We start from the raw sequence: 18259 nt of genomic DNA, 5'->3' as shown, positions 1-18259 counted from the left end.
AATTTGATAATGAAAGAAAAAGTGGGTATCCATTTTATATAGTAATAATTCCAAGTGCAGGTTTGCCCCAACTAGCTTCAATCTGAAAATAAGAAGCCAAAATAAAGGATCTAGACAACTACAACTACATCAACTATATTCTCCAGTGAAATCTATTCAGTTTACAATATCACCACTCAAATGGCATGCTTCCCCAAAAAGCCTCATCACCTTGTGACTCCCTCTCTCTTTGTTAATGGTTTGAACAAAAGATCCTTTGATTGTTCTCCTCTGGTGTGGCCTTTGCTGTATGATAATTATGGTATTGCTGATATCTATCCCAGGTTTCAGTTTTGCAGGATGGCAAGCTAATGGGGCGGCACATCTCTTGGCTTCAAAAGGCGCTGTTGATGATTGGTTCACCCCCACCCCCCACCCCCAGGCCCAAGTGGCTTGTTCCAGTTCTGAGTTCTGATCATGCTCGTGCTGAGGATAGGAGATCCTCCCACCCCCTTAATTTTCTCCATTATGTTGCTTTGTGTGTTTTCTTTTCTGGTTTGTTATCTTTGATGTGAGTCTTCTCTACCAAAAAAATGCCCTCACCCAAAATTTTATATCATCAAAGCAGTCGATACTCAATGCAATCAACTTAGCCCCTTGGCAACTCTACTGTAGTATCAACGACCAATATAAGAAGCTAGAAACATCAACAATGATGACTCATGTTGATTAAATTGATAATTCACCAATGCCAGGTTGGAATTAATTGGGTCAATCTTGGGCATATCATATGCCATGTTATCAATTCAATTAGATAGTCACAGCTACCAAATTCTTTCACTTGGCCAATGGTAGAAGTCGTGTACTCATGTAGATAAGAAAGTACAAAAACAACCCAGTTACAGCTCCATATTACCCCACCCCGAGCAATCACACCACATGCAGACACTCCCTGGACTCAAAGGCATCATCTACGTAAATCCCAAATCAAATAAACAGATAAGGGGTGCTCTCAAGCGTGATTTTCTTATCAGTTCTATAAACGATTTCACACCTGGTTTGAAAAGACATTGGTTCTTGAAACAAAAACACAGTAAAAGAATGAACTTAGCTATGAAATGTATTTCTTGTTTCTATAACTGAAACAAAAAACGAGCCATTAAATTTCTGGTTTGATCCTCCAAAAACATGTTTTCTTCTGGTGGTTTGATATCATGTTTACAATGTTCAAATAGAATTTCTGATAAAGTGGGTATTAGTTCACTTTCCTTGTTTTTATTTTTAACTTATACTCTGCACCCGAATCCATTTAAATGCGGGATGCGGGGGGTATTATCCGTAGAAACTTTAAAGAAGCACCTGTAAGGGGGACATTTTGGTTTGTGCGCCAGGCGTCAAATAAAGAAACAACACTGATTCAAATAAATTAAATAAGAAAAAAAATGCATCAGAAACTAAGACTGGATTGCATACATTTGCGCAGACTAGCGGCGGGAAATCCACAAGCAGCGCAACAGCTCTTCTGGAGGTGATAGCTGCGTCGACCACAACGCTGACACAGCGTATCAGTCTTGTTCCTTCTCTTCCCAAAACTTGCCGTGCCTTTGCCCTGTTTCAATTACTAAACAATTAATTGAAAAATAAAACAGAGTTAACAAGATCTATGATTAAAAGAAGACGAACTAAGTCTAGAGTTGGGGTTTCTGGAAGAGAGGGTTGGAAACGGACTTGCCATAGTCTTTTTTGCCGTTGTGTTCTCTATAGGTCGCCCCTTGGCGGTAAAGGTTGTCTGAGCGACGATGTCTTCGAACTCAACTCCCTCGCCGAAACCCTAGCACCTGCCCTCCCTCGCCTTTTATCCCCAATGCGGTGAAATGATTCGGTGTATTGGTAATACCATATTTAGACCAAGAGTTAGCATTTCTTGTTCATCTTAACCGTTCAAACAGCATCGTTTTCTTTTCACACTGTGTTAATACCAATTCAACATGTAACAGACAAGCCGCACCACCAAACCGATGAGTGCACCCGCGAATGGCGATACGTCGACTAGGGTAACGTAAACGTTTAAATGCGTGTCAATGCAATCTGTTTCGATTCTCGAAAAAATGAATCAATTTGCATAAACACGAACCAATCGAGTGTTCAATCAGAACCCCCTTTTTTTCTAGTTCCTTTGACTATGTGCGTAGTTCCTGTACCCCTTTCCCTTTCTCTCCACCGGATCCTACCCCATACAAAAACCCTTGTCCATCGGCAACAAAAGAGCGTCGGTGGCGAACCGATGGCGATAGATCTTTGGCGGCGAATTGATAGTGACATATCATCCTTCGTTTCTTCTTCGGCTCTTTCTTATTCTTCTTCTTCGTTTTCTCTAGTGTAGCTCCTATCAAAACGACAAGCAGGTAAAACCGAATGTCTTTAGAATCCTTATTATCTCATAAGTAAAATTAGCTCTAGAGTTTTTAAAAATAAATAAAATATAACCTCTGCCTTGTTTTTAATTTAATCCCTCACTAGTCCGGAGATTCGTCTCGTGAGCGTGGATCTATATTTCTGTTTTTCTATCTTAATATTTTAGAAAAAAAGAAAGAACCACACACATACAGAGTCATACATGCAGACGAACACAAAAACTGGAACATAACAGATTGATAACTTTCCGTTGTGTCAATTTATCCACTTATTTTGTGTTACTTTCATGCATTAAGTTGTGTCAATATTACCAAGGAACCAGGCAAACAGTTAGCATCTTTGAGGTCAACATTTATGAGTTGCATGGTGAAGGATTTATAAGAATTTCCTCATTCAGATGAATGATTGTAGTCCTTACAATTCTCTCACTTTTTGAGTTTAGGTCCCTTGTACAGTGGCTAACTTTTTGAATGGGCTTTAGTGTTAATTAAGCTTTGTTTGTTTGCAATGCAATTTTTCACTAGCACTGGAGTAAATGCATGAGAGTGCAAATATAGGTGTTGAATGCAAATTTTTGTTTATTTTTGCTTTAGGTTTGGCTTTGTCGTGTTTGTTTGTGAGAAGTAAAATGATGTTATCCCCATTTTGTATGAAAGAGAACATAGGCAAGAAGAGGGTTATTTCTTTTGAGAGTGTGGTTCTGGTTTAAGGTGGTTGGAGGGTGCATGTTTTTCATTAATTTCCGGGATGCAAAATGTGCATAGTTTGAAGACAAGGGACTGCATCAACTACGGTCAACTCTACCATTAGCAGTTGTTGCTGCATAACTTGGTGCCTCAAGTTTTTGTTTTCTTTTGGATACTCAAATGGTATCCAAAAGACTTAATTAATGAAAAGAGAATATTCAAAGGACTAACTATTATCATTTTTTTGGTGATGTAATCTGCTTTGGTACCACCTTCAGAACCAATCAGGATCATCAACCATTTGCACCATTTGTTTGTATTAATCATCATAGGAAAACAGTACTATTTGGTGCTGCATTAATGTACGATGAGACTGTTGAATCATTTAAGTGGGTTTTTTAAGCCTTCTTGAATGCAATGGGTGGCAAAATACCAATAACAGTTTTCCCAAAGGTTAATCATTCAACATGTTTTCCCAAAGGTTAATCATCGCCTTTGTATCTGGCACATTTATCAGAATGTAGTTAAACACTTGCCAAATGTATTTTGTGTTTCCAAGACATTCAAGAAAGATATCAGCAATTTGATATATGACTACGAAGAAGATGATGAATTTCTAAAGGCATGGGAAGAAATGCTTTATCAATATGGTTTGAAAGAAAATACATGGTTGAAATGATTATTTGAGCTAAAATAAAAGTGGGCATTGGTTTATGGGAGATCCTACTTATTGAGGGGTTATTTGAAATCATCACTAAATATATCTTGATTCTTAGAACACTTTGAAAGGATTGTGAAGATAAACACCAAAAGGAATTAGAGATGGATTTTAAGATGATTAAGAGCAAACCCCATTTGAGCATATGGTTACCAATTCTTGAACAATCTGTTATGGTTAATACCCCCACAATTTTCAAAGAATTCGAGAAGGGGTACCACAACTCTATGGTTTGCTTTATAGACAACAAAATTGAGATTGATGAAGGGGTCAAGACTTCTATAAGCATGTATGGAAAAAATGCGCATGATGTATTATTTTCACCATTGGATTTATTAGTTTCATATAGTTGTAGAAATTTTGAGTTTAAAGTGTTGCTTTGTTCTCATGCATTGAGGATGCTTTATAAAGATAGGGTAATGCATATTCCATCTCGATACATATTAAAACAATGGACAAGAGAGGCAAAAGATGAGATTGCAATAGACTATCATGGTTGTGCAATTAATCTTGATCCTAACCATGGATATACTATGAAGGCAACTAAACTGGTAAGGGTTTCACGAGACATATCTAACCGAGCTGCAAAAAATGAAAAAGCTTATCAATTTGCATTGAAGGTGTTCGAAAAGATTCGTAATGGAGTTGATAAAATAATAAAAGCAGATGTTTTAGCTAATGCACAGACTGCTCATTCTCTTAATGTCGAAGATGATTTGGATGCATATCTACAATATGGCAGTCAACAAGAATCTTGTCAACTAGGTGATGCTGTTAATTCACAAAAGGAAGGGAACACTAACAGAATTCATATTGCAATACCGGTTCATGATCTCACACGCAAGGTGGCAGGATTTGCAAAGAAGTCTAATAGTGGCAAGACTAGTCGTGGTGGCAAAATAAAGTAGCCGTTTGAGGAAAAAAAAAGAAAGGTAAAAAAGAATCCCGACTCCAACCACAAAATCCAGCTGCTTCGACAGTTGAAATCCAACCTTTGGTACATCTTACTTCGGTATTATCCTAACTCATTTGTGCATTTTGTAGCTATTTTTACTAATATATATTTTTTGGTTATAGTTTATTTATTTATGTATATGTCATTTCTCATATGATAGGAATCACATGGTGTTGGTCCAAGCATGCTTCAATTAGATAGAACATGTCAACCATATGTCACCATTAGATTGGCAGATACCGTAGATCTTAATCAATTTGCATCCCAGAACCCTATCAACATGATGGACTTCCTACATGCTTAAGGCACATTTCAACAACAAACAAGCCAAGTATGTATGGAGTTAAATATAAAAGTTGTGAAGATAAAATAAGTTTTTTTAAAATGATTCAACATTTTTCATATTTGTTGTAGGAAAATGTTATAGATTCACAAAACAAGTGTTTTGGAGGATACCAACCAACATCTCAAGATAGGCAATAAGACCATTCTAAAGAATTTGTGAAAAGTTATTATAATTTGTGAGAATTTGTGTCTTAGTCTTGCAACAAAGTCCAAAATGGATTTAGTTCATTTTCTTCTTTGAAATATTCAGTTAAGTGACAATTATTGTTTGGAATGTTTGTTGAAACAGGGCTTTCGTGGGAGCGTGAGCAGCTATTGTGTTCATCATTGCAAGTGTCTTGTTCTTGTACTGAAGAAACAAGAAGTGAATGTTGGTCGTCAATGTCTTGACAAGTTGACATATTAAGTGAATTTGAAAGTTTGAATAGCTTTAGATCTATTGATACTATTATGCCTAGAGATTTTGCTAAAATCAAGCCAATATTGAAAATGTGGAGATATGAGGACCAATCTTCATGGTTTATTGATTTCTAAGAAAAAATCAAATTGTTATAGATGAATGCATGGCCACATAATGGCATTCTTACAAATAAGTACTAGTGGAAAACACTTGATCTGGTGTAGAAAACACTGAAACAAGAACTTATTGGTTCGGAACCATGAATTTTCCGGTTCGGTCAAGCAGAAAACACTGTATTTGTATCACTATTAGAAAGCAAGAGTTTCCACTAATAAGTACTAGTGGAAAATACATGCAACATGTACTATGACAAATTAAACGTGGAGAGTTTAAGTTATTTGTATAAAGTTTTCTTTAGTTAGTTATCTTTCTACGTCATTATAAAATAAATCTTTAAAAATTGGAAATCATGAACAGTGAGACCACTAGAAGAACTGTAGGGAAGCAAGCACACTTTCATTCCAAGTCCAAACAAGAACAATGACAATAATTCTTTGTTATGTGGTTGCAAGTTTCAAAACTAGAAATTAAGGCTCCTGTGACAGTTTAGATAAACTATTTGAAAAGGAGATTCCTGGTTGGACAAATACATGATCGATGTCTGTATCCACATCACTTTTATCCTAACTTTGAATTACAATGTCTACCAAAAGAGAAAAACAAAAAGTTTTATTGCCACTTTATGAAATATCCTGTAAAAATTGTTACTTGGACCAACTCCGACTTAATTACACTTTGTAGAAGAGTTGTTCAATCCTAATTAATCTTAGGGACTTAGAGTAAATTGAATTCAACTCCACTTCTCAATGAAGTAGAATTCAGTGAATCAGGATTTGGCACATAATCTGTTCTGTTAGCACAAAAAAAAATGTGTTTTAATCGAGTGAATTTTGGAATTTACTTCATTATTTCTACTATATGTAGGGATTGTGCAGCCGATTTTTGCTATCCACCTAGCACAAAAAAAAAGTGTTTTAATCGAGTGAATTTGGGAATTTGCTTCCTTATTTCTACTATATGTAGGGATTGTGCAGCCGATTTCTGCTATCCACCAGGTAAAGGACCCTCCTATTTTCTATTTAGCTATGCATTCGAGTTTCAAATGACACCAGCTTTGTATTTCCCAAATGATATTAGCCTTTCATTTTTTATTACTTTTTTCTAAAGTTGACCAAATCAATAAATTTTCACAAACTTTGCCCAAGTAACAAACTCGGGCCTGTATCAGTATGTGTGAAAATGGCTTTTGGGTCAGACATGCTCATGTGGCTAGCAATGCATTGTGGGCTTGTGGCCTGTCGATCTGTACTCATTTTTAGTTCTCTGTCATGTAAAAAAATATTAGTATGACCAAGGTACAAACAACTAAATATTTTGCTGGTGTCCATCCACATTAGTGCTTAATCAAAAACTAAAAATTGTTTCACATATGCCATTAATGGTTCATGAGTAAGGGTTATAGGTAATGTTGGGATTAATTCCTTTGCATATACACTAAAATAAACTCAATCATAAAAACAATAATTAAAAAATGTGTCATTTTCATCCCATCAGTATGTATTTGGTGGGAAGATATCAATGATTCCAGTATCTTCAAGCGACCATCCATATTAGCCACTGACTTGTCAAAGCTCATCAATTCGGTTTTCTAGATCTTGATTATGCATGTTTGAAATGCCATCATAATCAACCCCTTCAGGAACTGCCCACACAAAATAATCACATTGCTTACCATCATATTTGTTTGCCTAGATAGACACAACATACTAGATATAAAATCATTCAATTGTCATTATTAACATACATAGAATATGAAAATGTGTTATTTCACTTGCAACTTTTACAAGAAATGTGTAAAACAACTTGTCCCAATTTTGAGGTGTTTTTGATACTCGAATTATGTAACTCCTTCCATAATCACAAAACATTGGACTATATTTCAAGTCTTTATACGATGGATGATCACACGTGTACTGAAAACTTGTGCCTTCTTGCTGGTAGAAAAAAAAATGGGGAATTTGCATAAAGTTGTAAGAATTTTTCTACCAAATAGAGACATAGAGACATAAAAATAAATCTATGACTAAATTCTCTTATTTATATACATTTTTTATTTAAAGAAAATCATACAGATAGAGACATATAGAAAAATGGAACACGTGGCTGAAGAAACTGACTCCTTTAGAGAGTTGTATGCATATGGTTTGATTTTCCTTATTATATTCAACTATTTCAGAGAGTTGTATGTTATCTTTTCCTTATTATATTCATCTACTACAACCCCTGCATGCATATGGTTTTATTTTTTTAATTCAAAATCTAATCCACTTTCTTTCAGAATGGAGAATACGTTCATGCTTTGAGTATTTTTTATGATGAGACACAAGCAATATAGTCAGCTCGTAATTCTTCCAAGATGCTTGAAGAAACTTATTCTATAGGGGTTGCTGGATCTAGTTTTCTTAAAGTCATAAGAGATCGATATAAGAAAAGAACATTGTGCACACAATAGAATTACTTACTGGCATTGTTCTCCTTCAGCCAATAAATAGCAAGCATAAAAATCAATCTCTCAGGTTTTCTGTTTATATTCCCTCTGCTTCTCTCTACCTTTGTCATTTTCTCTTATCGACAGTGAGATTTTAGATTTGTAAATAAACTTCGATTGGAAAACAATGATGAAACTAATCTTCCCTGAAAACGTAAGTTGAAAAGAAAAGGAAGAAAGAAGAAGGTTTTGGTGAAGTGGAGCCGAGCAGATTCTATTGTTAGAACATGGAACGCTTTACTGTTCTTCTCTCTTGAAAATAACACAAAATAAGTGGATATATTAACACAATGGAAAGTTATCAATTTGTTATGTTCTAGTTTATGTGTGTGGTTCTTTCTTTTTGAAATATTAAGAGAGAGAAATAGAAAGAAGAAGAAGAAGAGAGAGCCGAAGAAGAAGTGAATAATGATATGTCATCGTCGGAGCTCTGTTGCTGTCGGTTCACCACCAGAGCTCTATCGTTGTCGGTTCGCCATTGGCGCTCTATCGCCGCTGATGGACAAGGGTTTTGTATGGGGCAGGGTTCGGTGGAGAGAAAGGGAAAGGGGTGAAGGAACTATGCACATAGCCGAAGGAATTGGAGAAAAAAGGGGGGTTTTGATTGAACACTCGACCAATTCATGTTTATGCAAACCGGTTCATTTCCCCAAGAACTAGAGCAGACCGTGTTGACGTGCATTTGAACGTTAACATTACCCCAGTCGACATGTCGAGATGCTATTCGCGGGTGCACTCGTCCAGTGCACCCACAGGTGTACAAAATGTGAGCCCTTGTAAGGTGCCCATTTGTAATGAGCATATCCCAATAGGATTTGGTCCTCACAATACTGTGTTCACACCGTTTGCACATTCCCTTGCACCGGGAATATCTTTCCGTGAAAAAAAAATGAAATGAAAAAATACAAATAAAAATATATTTTCTATGCATAGCTCTAAAAGACTGAAAATAGTGTGAGCACGGTTTTGTCATGGTTTTTAAAACCGACCTAGAGACCAAACCGTTTAGGGGTCTGGTTACCGGGTCGAATGGTCCAACTATTTGAACTGAACGATCGGCCCATTCTAATAAAAAATAAACAAAATAAAAGATGGTCAAAACTGTTCAAATGACTAACTGCCTGATTCAGCAGTTTGCTAACCAAAATCAACTATTTTTGGAGAAAATTCAGTTTTGGGGAAAAATGGGACCGGTCATCTGACTGAATCTAGCTTTTTTCGATCCAATCGTCTAGTTCGGTCTGGTTTTAAAAACCATGTTGTAAAGATTGAATCTCAAGGTTTTTAAAAATTGACCAGACAGGGAACTGTTATGGGTCCGATTCCTATGTCAAATGGTTTGATTGTTTGGTCCAAATGGATGGCCCGCAATGACAATAAAAAATATAAATTTTAAAAGAACCCAAAAAATAGCCAACAACCATTCCCAGGTCGAATGGTTTGACCCCTCGAGTCAATGATTCACTGACCAAATCAATAGTTTTTTGCCAAATAGTGGTTTTGCGGTAAAATGGGTTTCCGATTTTTTTGGTTCAATCTGGTTTTGAAAACATTATTGAATCTGTTCTCGACTTGGAATAGGTTAAGGGGTGGTATACCCCACCATTATGTAGCCCAAAGAGACGAAAGAAGAATAAGAAGAACTTGGATTGGGCTAGGTTGAGCTTTCATGTTAAAGGCCCAACCCTAAGGAATGTAAAAGCTAATCAAGGCCAACCCAAGTTGCACACTAAGCAAAAGTGGATGTTGTATTCCCCATATTTTTCATCTAGTGGGGGTAGTCTATTCTAGTCCATATCAAGAAGGTATAGCATTGTACGCATGTTCAAAGAGTATTTTGAAAATTTTTTGACACCTGTCCCTTAAAAATACCCCTAGTCGAGATCAAATCAGCCCCCCCCCCGCCAAACGTTCCACATCACATCCCCCCGCTAATGACATCATCATTTCTAATATTATCATTGGGAGATGTTCCCAATACACAACGGGGATGTACTGTGGGATATTGCGGGGGCAATCTTGTAAGGGGCTGAAACTCCCACCAACCTACCCTTAAAAAAGATAAAAGATAGAGCATACTTTATTTGTTGTGCCTACTAGATCCAGTCCCAATCCATCCCTATAATCCCTCCAACCCTAGTGATAGTTTTGAAGGGGGGCAATCACCCCTAACCCTATCGTCAAAGGCATTTGATCTCAAGTTTTTGTTACAACTAGCAAGAGAAGTAGAAAATTTACCAATCGAGTCACTATCAATTGATTGTTTTTTATTTAGAATTATTTAATTAAACTTATTTATTATAAATCAATCTCATAAAGTTCAACTCACAACAAAGTCAATAATAGAATCTAAAAATGATCCAAAGTGATAATTGGAATCCATCATACGGATATAAAATAATTAAAAACCATTGTATTTTTTTTTACTTTATTTAAATTAGTACATTTTAGTTTTCTTTTAATAATTTATTAAAATTTAAAGAAAACAAATTAGATCATATCAGATCCGAACATCCAACTTACCGATAGTATTCAAATTCGAATAGAGTCTTATCAGATCCGATTGGAACCAAATCCGATCCAATTCATTTGCATCCATATTGTAGCATGGTATATATAAGTTGCCTTTTACTAAAAATCTTTCATTCTTATGTTGTATATTCTTTTTTTTCTCGGTAACACCTTATGATGTAGTCGATTGCTTGAATTCCATTTTCATCCAAAATGTTGTAATCTTTTTCTTTGGCCTAATTCCCTTATCTTCCAATAGCTCTCCAACCATCAAATATATATGTTAGTCCCTTACAACTTCCTTCTCCATTAAGATTGCTCCATGTGTGGAACAAACCCAAGAATATTGAAATGGAATACTTCAATTTGGTTGTCATGGATTGAGATATGTTGACCTTGGCAACCAACTTGCTCTATAATCTAATGTAGGTATTACTATAGTGTTTGGGCATCCTCCTTTGTTGGAATCTTATGGTTTGCACCATTTATAGAGACTTCACAAAGCTCCTCTCCTATTCAGGGTCAATATCTTCTTCATTACTATATTGGTTTGTAGTTTGTTGATGGATTATTTTGTTGTTGTTTTTTACATTTTTTTTGAATGTTTTTACTAGCTATAATATTTTAGACTAGACTATGAGTTTTTTCTTTTTCTTTTTTAATGAATTTGTCACTTAATTAAATTGAATATTGTATCGCATGGGGAGTTATTGGGCAATAGAGGCCACTAAATGTAGACAATTAGTGATTTCCAAAGGACATCTATGCATGAGAAGTGATGGGACATGATGAGATATACTATGAACACAGGCGTGCGAATAGACCTGTTCATGGGCCAGGTAGCTTGATGGATCGACCTAGTCTAGCCCGACCTAAGTTGGGTTTGGAGAGAATTTCAGGCCCATTAGGCCCGGGCTTTCTGAAAAAAGCTTGGCCCAAGTCTAAGCCCGACTTGATAATGTATTGTATAATAAAAATATATATAATATTTTTTCTTTATTATTCTTCTTCTCTTTTTTTTTTCAAGTAATAGTGAGATTTTTCATTATTATTTTTGGGTTTTAAGGTCTTTTGATCTAAATAAAATACTTTTTTAATTGAATAAAAAGAAAAAAAAAACTATTTTTTCCCAAACTTTTGGCTGGGTTCAGGATCGGGCTCGAACCTAAAATATTCTATTAGTGTAAAGGCAAAGCCCGGCCCAAACCCGGCATGTGAACAAGTCTACATGTGAATCTCACTATATGACCAATAATGAGTGAACATGCCAATGTTTCATACAAACGACTTGCATGAGTATGGCTTGATCAACGAATGAAATCACACTAGATTTACCATCTTGTGACAATAATTAGGCTGACCAACCCTTCATCCATCATATCTACAGTCTAGGTAGTCTTGGGTTGAGCATTTGTGAAATTTTGAATGGCCTCATTTCCAATGTTGTGTAAATTCTCTAAGCCAAACACCTAAATTACACTGATACCACTTGTCCTCTAGTTTTGTCAATTAACCTTATCGTCACATGGTGGCAATATTTGATTCCAAATCTCTTGCCCATGCCTACCCACAATACACCCTCCCCATGAATTGGAAACATCTCCCCCTACATAATACTATGTAGAGGATGAGATGTTCTCCATGTGTGGCTGCAATAGACGTGGGCAGGAGATTCGGGCTCGCAATATTTTCATCCCCATGGAATTGTTGTGAAGGAATTGCCGATGCCTTCTTGCTATGTTTAGATTACATATATATGCCATTCTCATTTGTGAAGGAATTTCAACAAATGTAGTATTATATTACTCTAAAACTTAAAAACACAAATTGCGTATATTTTATTATCTATTTTATTAGGAAATATATATGCTACCAGAAAAACATAATATCAAAAGAACTTTCACCAATCAAAACCCCTTGTGAGTTTTGATAAATACCTCTACCACTTTTTATGATACCAATTGGCTAGTTGCAACTTTTTTTTTATTGTATTATAAATCAAACCCATTTTGTTTACTTGACTTTAAATCCGATCTCCTTCTATAAAACGTATCTTTTATCTTATTTGAATTTCCAGGGTTATTGCTATGTTGGATAAATGGAACCTGAAATTATTTCCTATATCTGATTCATGTTTAAATTCCCAATAACTTCTAAAACTACTTTAATGTGTTTCATATCAATGTTGTGCCCATAATTACTGGACCTTGGTCCATAGTTGAGCTATGGTTCTAGTATGAGCTAATAGGGCTGCAAATGGTATATGATTGCTTGAATATTAATTTGAATTAGATCCCCCTAAGAGTGATCCAAACTCACCCCATTTATAATTGGATCAAATATAAATCTATCCCCATTCGATGATGACATAATCCAATTTAAACATATATGTCCATGTACACTATATTTATGTTGTTTCTACTATGGATGATGGTTTTGGATGCTATCCAAGTTAAGGTGGACAAGCAAGCAGATAAGTAATGAATTGGACAAGTTGAGTTGGTCAAACGACCTGTGCATATATAAGATAGAGGCCTCATGTGGTTCCTTGAGAAAAAGCACCTCGACATTCAATTCAGTAAGAGGGTATAGTGATCAACTAGGCCTACCTAGCTAGGATGAATTGGTATTAGCCATACAAGTTGAATAGCATAAGTGAATAAGAAGACTTAGAGGGTTTTAAGGTACATAGAACGTGAAGAGAATCTCTTTCTATTGACTTTTGGGGACATATTACCCTGTTGTATAAAAAGGTGAAGAGAATCTTACATTGGATGTTGTGCCATTGTATAGGTGTTGAAGGGTGTCATTGTGATCCTCTTCCACAATCATTGCCCAATCCATTATAAAGTATGTGTTGTATGTATCATAGAGAATATGGTAAGGAGCTCCCTTGTTTAGAGGTAATGTGCACCAACGTTAGCCTTTCAACTGTATGGAAGTGCCCTACATCACAATTCCTTAATTCATATAGGCTCGTGCTACATGATAGTCATCGTAGGGATCAAAGCGGATTGGATCAGATTCGAATTAGGGTATAATCAAATCAAATGCAATATGACCCAAAGTATTGACCAGATCTCATAAACAATGATTTGAATTTGAATATTTAAGAATGTTGGACATCTAAATTTGACTCGATCCATTTCCAATTATGAAAAATCTAATAAATTGTTAAAATAAAAAAAAATCATATAAGCTTATATAAAGAAAAACAAACAAAAATATAAGTAAATTTTCAATTATCTCCATCAAATATATTAATACATAGATACATACATATACGTATATATTATTCCATCCATTCGAATTGAATAGGGGTGACTCAAATATGTTCTGATTCAAAAATTGAACTAAGGGTTGTCCAATCCATCTACACCCATAGGGTCATCCTCGGCTTGGCTAGTTGTAGGTTACTATTTGTCAACGTGGTAGTATAACATGGGACTTATTTGTGGCCTCGTTAGTTTGTATGTTTGTGTCTTTATTAAATACTCATAGTCTAAAGATTAATGTTTTTCATTTTACTTTTTTTCATGAAATATGTAAAAATATTATATTAAAATTAGTTTATTTTATCTTGTAAATAATATATGATACACTGACCTTTTTTTTGTAACACTAGGTTAAGCTTCATTAAACTGGAAACCATAACATAGAATCAGCAGTGACTCCAGTCAATTTGCTAATCAACGAGGCATGGCCTCTGTATACAAACATGATTTTGTCAACCATTTTTCTAGCTATTCTATGAGCTAGTATATTCCCTTCCCTTTTCATAAAAGAAAAACAACACCTTAGGCTCAGTTTGGAAGGAGTACGCAAATATGTATAGTGTAAATACATACAAAATATAAGGTTTTACACTACATATTTGCATTTGTACTTCTTCCAAACTCAGCCTAAGAGATTCCCAAACACTAATTATGTTTTTACAAAAGAAAAAGGCCTCCTGTGAGTAGCAGAGATCTCTCGAGATGAAAATGACTGAATTAGAGTTAAGTTATCATTTATAACACAAAAGGGTCTAGAAAAGTGTTGCTTTGCCAAATTTAAGCTTTTGATGCATGCCAAGGCTTATGCTTAAAAGGGGGAGGATGCATCACACGGGCCAAAAATAAATGCTTTACACTCACCAAAATGATTATTGATTGCAACTCCAAAAATTGCCTTCCCATCACTAATAAGGCTTGCATCTATGTTGATTTTCAAAACATTTTCTTGACCAACATTCCAAAAAGAGTTTTGATGGTTTGAGCTAGGAGTTAGCGAAGTACTTCACCATCATTGTTGCAAAATCTTCATCTTCATCTTTCATTCCCTATTCAGTTTTATTGGTGTCACATTTGGATAAGCATTCTCATTATCAAAGATAAATTTATTTATGCTCTTATATATAAACCACAATAAAAGCATATAGAAATTTAACTTTTCATCCTTTTGGGTGGGAAAATTATTGCACAAACTAACCCAAAATGCAAGCCATATTGCAAAGGACAACCCTACAAAGTCAGATTTGTAATTCAAGAAGGAACCAAACCAAAACCGTACTTTCTTTGCATGATCACACCAGAACATGGCATGCATTACATGTTCAAGCTCTTTTCCACATATGGGGCATGCATTGGAATGAACTAAGCCTATTTTAACTAAATTTTCTCTTACATCCATAGCATTCCAAACACGCTTCAAATTGACATGTTTGATTTTTGGGTCTATTCTTGTTTTCCAAATTTCTTTCAAAAAATGACCTCTTTGTAAGTTAGGGGGTGGGAAATCTTTTGGCATTAGCTTTTTGAATAAAATGCAATGAAATAGGCTGATTTAACTGTGAATTTTCCAAAGGAATTCCCTGGAATTCCCTTTCCAAATTAATCTATCTTCCCAGTTCTTGTTAGCTAAATTAATTTTAGTGATTTGATTTTTAATTTCTTCGGAAAAAAATTGCTCTGATCATTTATAGATTCTAGCTTTTATTGTGTTGATCTATAAGATCCTTGACCCAAGAATCCCTCCAAATTTTGATATTCTCTCCCAAGCTAACCTTCCAATAGGTCCCTTCTTTCAACACCTCTCTTCCTGCTAGTAGTCATTGCCAGCCCCAATAACCCTTGTTTTGTAAGTTATCATTGAGGAAATCTTCCATTTTTTAGGTATTTTGCCTTAATCACACTACTCCAAAGACTATTTTCTTCTATACAGAGTTTCAAAGCCTGCTTGGCCAAAATAGCTTTGTAAAAACACCCTGGATCTCTAAAGCCCAACCCTCCATCATTATTATTTCTACTTAGGACTTCCCATTTTAACCAGTTCACTTTCCTAGTGTTGCCTTGACCATCGCACCATAACTTTATTTGGGCTTTAGTCGTCCCATCACACACCTGATTTGGAAAGGAGAGAGCATGACATGGCATATGCCGAGATGCTTGCCACTACAGATTTGAAGAAGTGTAACTCATGACAATTTGAGGTATTTGATTCAATTCTGCCCAACAAGTAGGGAAAAAAAATTCATTTGCTTGTCCCAATAGCTTTTTTTTTGGTATTATTCAATAGCCATAAGAAGGCCTAAATAAACTACTGGCTTCTCCACTCTTTTGATGCTTAGGCTTCTAACCATTAGCTTTTACAATTTTGTATGAAAGTTCTTACTAGGGGTGAGCATAATTCGGTTAAAACCAAAAAAACCGAATGGCTTAATCAGTTCGGTCATAATTGGTTTTTTAATCGGGTTCGATTATTTTGTATTTCGACTTCGGTTATCATAATTGATAAATCAGTTAACTGGAAAAAAACCGATTTAATTAGAGGCATTTAAGTCATTTAAGGGATTATGATTTCTGGGTTCCAATTAATTCCATTCGGCAATTAATGCATCATTTGAACCTGTCATTTGAATCTGCCAATCTGTTATGCAATTAATGTCATTCAGCAATCTCCCCAATAAAGTTTCTTGCAATTAATGTCATTCGGCAACCTATCCAAAAAAGTTTCTCAAAACAAAACAAACCCACTCAATGTGGGTCCCGCATTAATTTGAAAGTTATAACCAAACCCCTCTTCAATCACAATTAGTTCATCAATTGTAACTTCATATTCTTCTCTCCTTTTGCTCCCTTCTTCCGATCTCCCCGACAAAAGATAGGAACTGCCCGTCCATCTTCAAACCGCCTTGTGCCTCTCGATCCTTCCATTCCAAAACGGTAGAACCGATCCTCGGCAAGTTGCAGTTTCAACCCCTTGAGGCTTCCCTGTCCTGTTGAGCATCAACCATCGAGTGCCACGTTTGTCGGTTGTTGCTGCGTCTTCTTTGCCATTGTCGGCTGTCGCTGAGGGCTTCTTCTTCTTCTTCTTCTTCTTTTTTTTCTTTTTCTTCTTCTCTATGTTTGACTGAATTTCGGTTTTAACCGAAATATCCAAAATAACTGAAAAAAAAATCAGTTCATTTTAATAAGTTTTTATATGTTTTAGTTTCGATTCGGTTTGCCATTTTATTAAATCAATTTTGAAAATTTTGGTTTTTTGGTTCGATTTTGAACCAAAAAAAACAAATGCTCACCTCTAGTTGTTACTAAAAAACAACCTAGATTTAGAAAGATTTACCTTCCGGCCAAAAGCTCTCTTGTCCCACTAGAAATGCATTCCATAATCCAACCTATCTATCTATTCCTAAAGCCCAACTTTCCCATTAATTTTTCCAGGGAAATCCATTATATCTGCATCAATACTATATAAAAGTGCGGATGTAGAGTGAACGTTTTTTTGAACTAAAACTACCCATTGTTTTTTTATTTGAGAAATGGTATAAAAGACATTTTATTACACCTTTAATGCCAAGTTTGATGGCTAACAAAATGCACATATTTGTGTTTTTAGTCCATTTATATTTTCAAGGGTTGAAAATGTAATTTCAATTATTATTTCACATCATTTAGGCATTGTTTGATGATTAAGTACTTGTTACACAAGTATTTCTTAAAAGTACTTATTTTAACAACCACTTAAGGCTATTTGGTAACCCACTTTTCAAATCACTTGTCATGTTTTTAAGCACTTATTGAAGTGGGGATGTTTGGTAAGTTACTTTCCCCATAAGTGCTTATATTGACACAAGTGACAATATCTTACAAGTATTGGTGCAAAAACCCAGGACCACAAAATCTTCAATAGAGAATGTCTTATAAAAATTGTAGACAAAAAGAAAACCTAAATTTTTTTGTTGTTTTTGTGAGCAATCATAGAATTTTGATAAGGGTTTTGTAGAGGAGCATGAATCCGACCTGCCCATTTCTCCATTTTCTGATGTTGATATTGGAGCCCCTTCCTATAGCCGTTCTTACATGTATTGTAAGAACCTCCACCGCTTTTCCCTTCCTATACTGAGAATGGTGTTGGGTATTTTCATACTTCCTCTCACCTGAAAATGGGCATGTTCAGGGTATTTCTCTCCCAATCTCTTTGTTTTTTCCCATATATCGTAGCTCCATATTTTCTTTTTTTTTTTCCTGTAGTTGGGTTCAAGGAAATTTTCTGGTTTCATTAGTGTTTCTCTTCAGCTTTTGCATTAGTGTTGATTTGTCTACCGCTTACAGGACCTATAAGAATGGCTATAGAAAGGGAAAAGTGGTGGACTTATAAGAAT

General features: G+C 35.4%; 1 long non-coding RNA gene across 4 annotated transcripts; it reads left to right on the top strand.

The window, feature by feature from the left end:
• The first annotated feature begins 1987 nt into the window (after nucleotides 1–1987).
• Nucleotides 1988–5779, top strand: LOC148878681 (uncharacterized). Of its 4 annotated transcripts, none has more exons than XR_016103410.1 (4): nucleotides 2003–2384; nucleotides 4541–4810; nucleotides 4914–5084; nucleotides 5388–5779. It is a non-coding gene; the product is annotated as an uncharacterized LOC148878681 (long non-coding RNA). The 4 variants fall into 4 exon arrangements; XR_016103403.1 differs by having other exon boundaries at nucleotides 2079–2384; nucleotides 4338–4810; XR_016103411.1 differs by lacking the exon at nucleotides 4914–5084 and having other exon boundaries at nucleotides 1988–2384.
• The last annotated feature ends 12480 nt before the right edge of the window (nucleotides 5780–18259 follow it).

The sequence above is a fragment of the Nelumbo lutea genome, chromosome 1 (assembly GCF_056320005.1).
Source record: "Nelumbo lutea isolate HS-2025 chromosome 1, American lotus-T2T, whole genome shotgun sequence".
Classification (NCBI taxonomy): Eukaryota; Viridiplantae; Streptophyta; class Magnoliopsida; order Proteales; family Nelumbonaceae; genus Nelumbo; species Nelumbo lutea.
The sequence above is the reverse complement of the archived record's forward strand: the minus strand, read 5'-3'. Positions and strand labels throughout refer to the sequence as shown.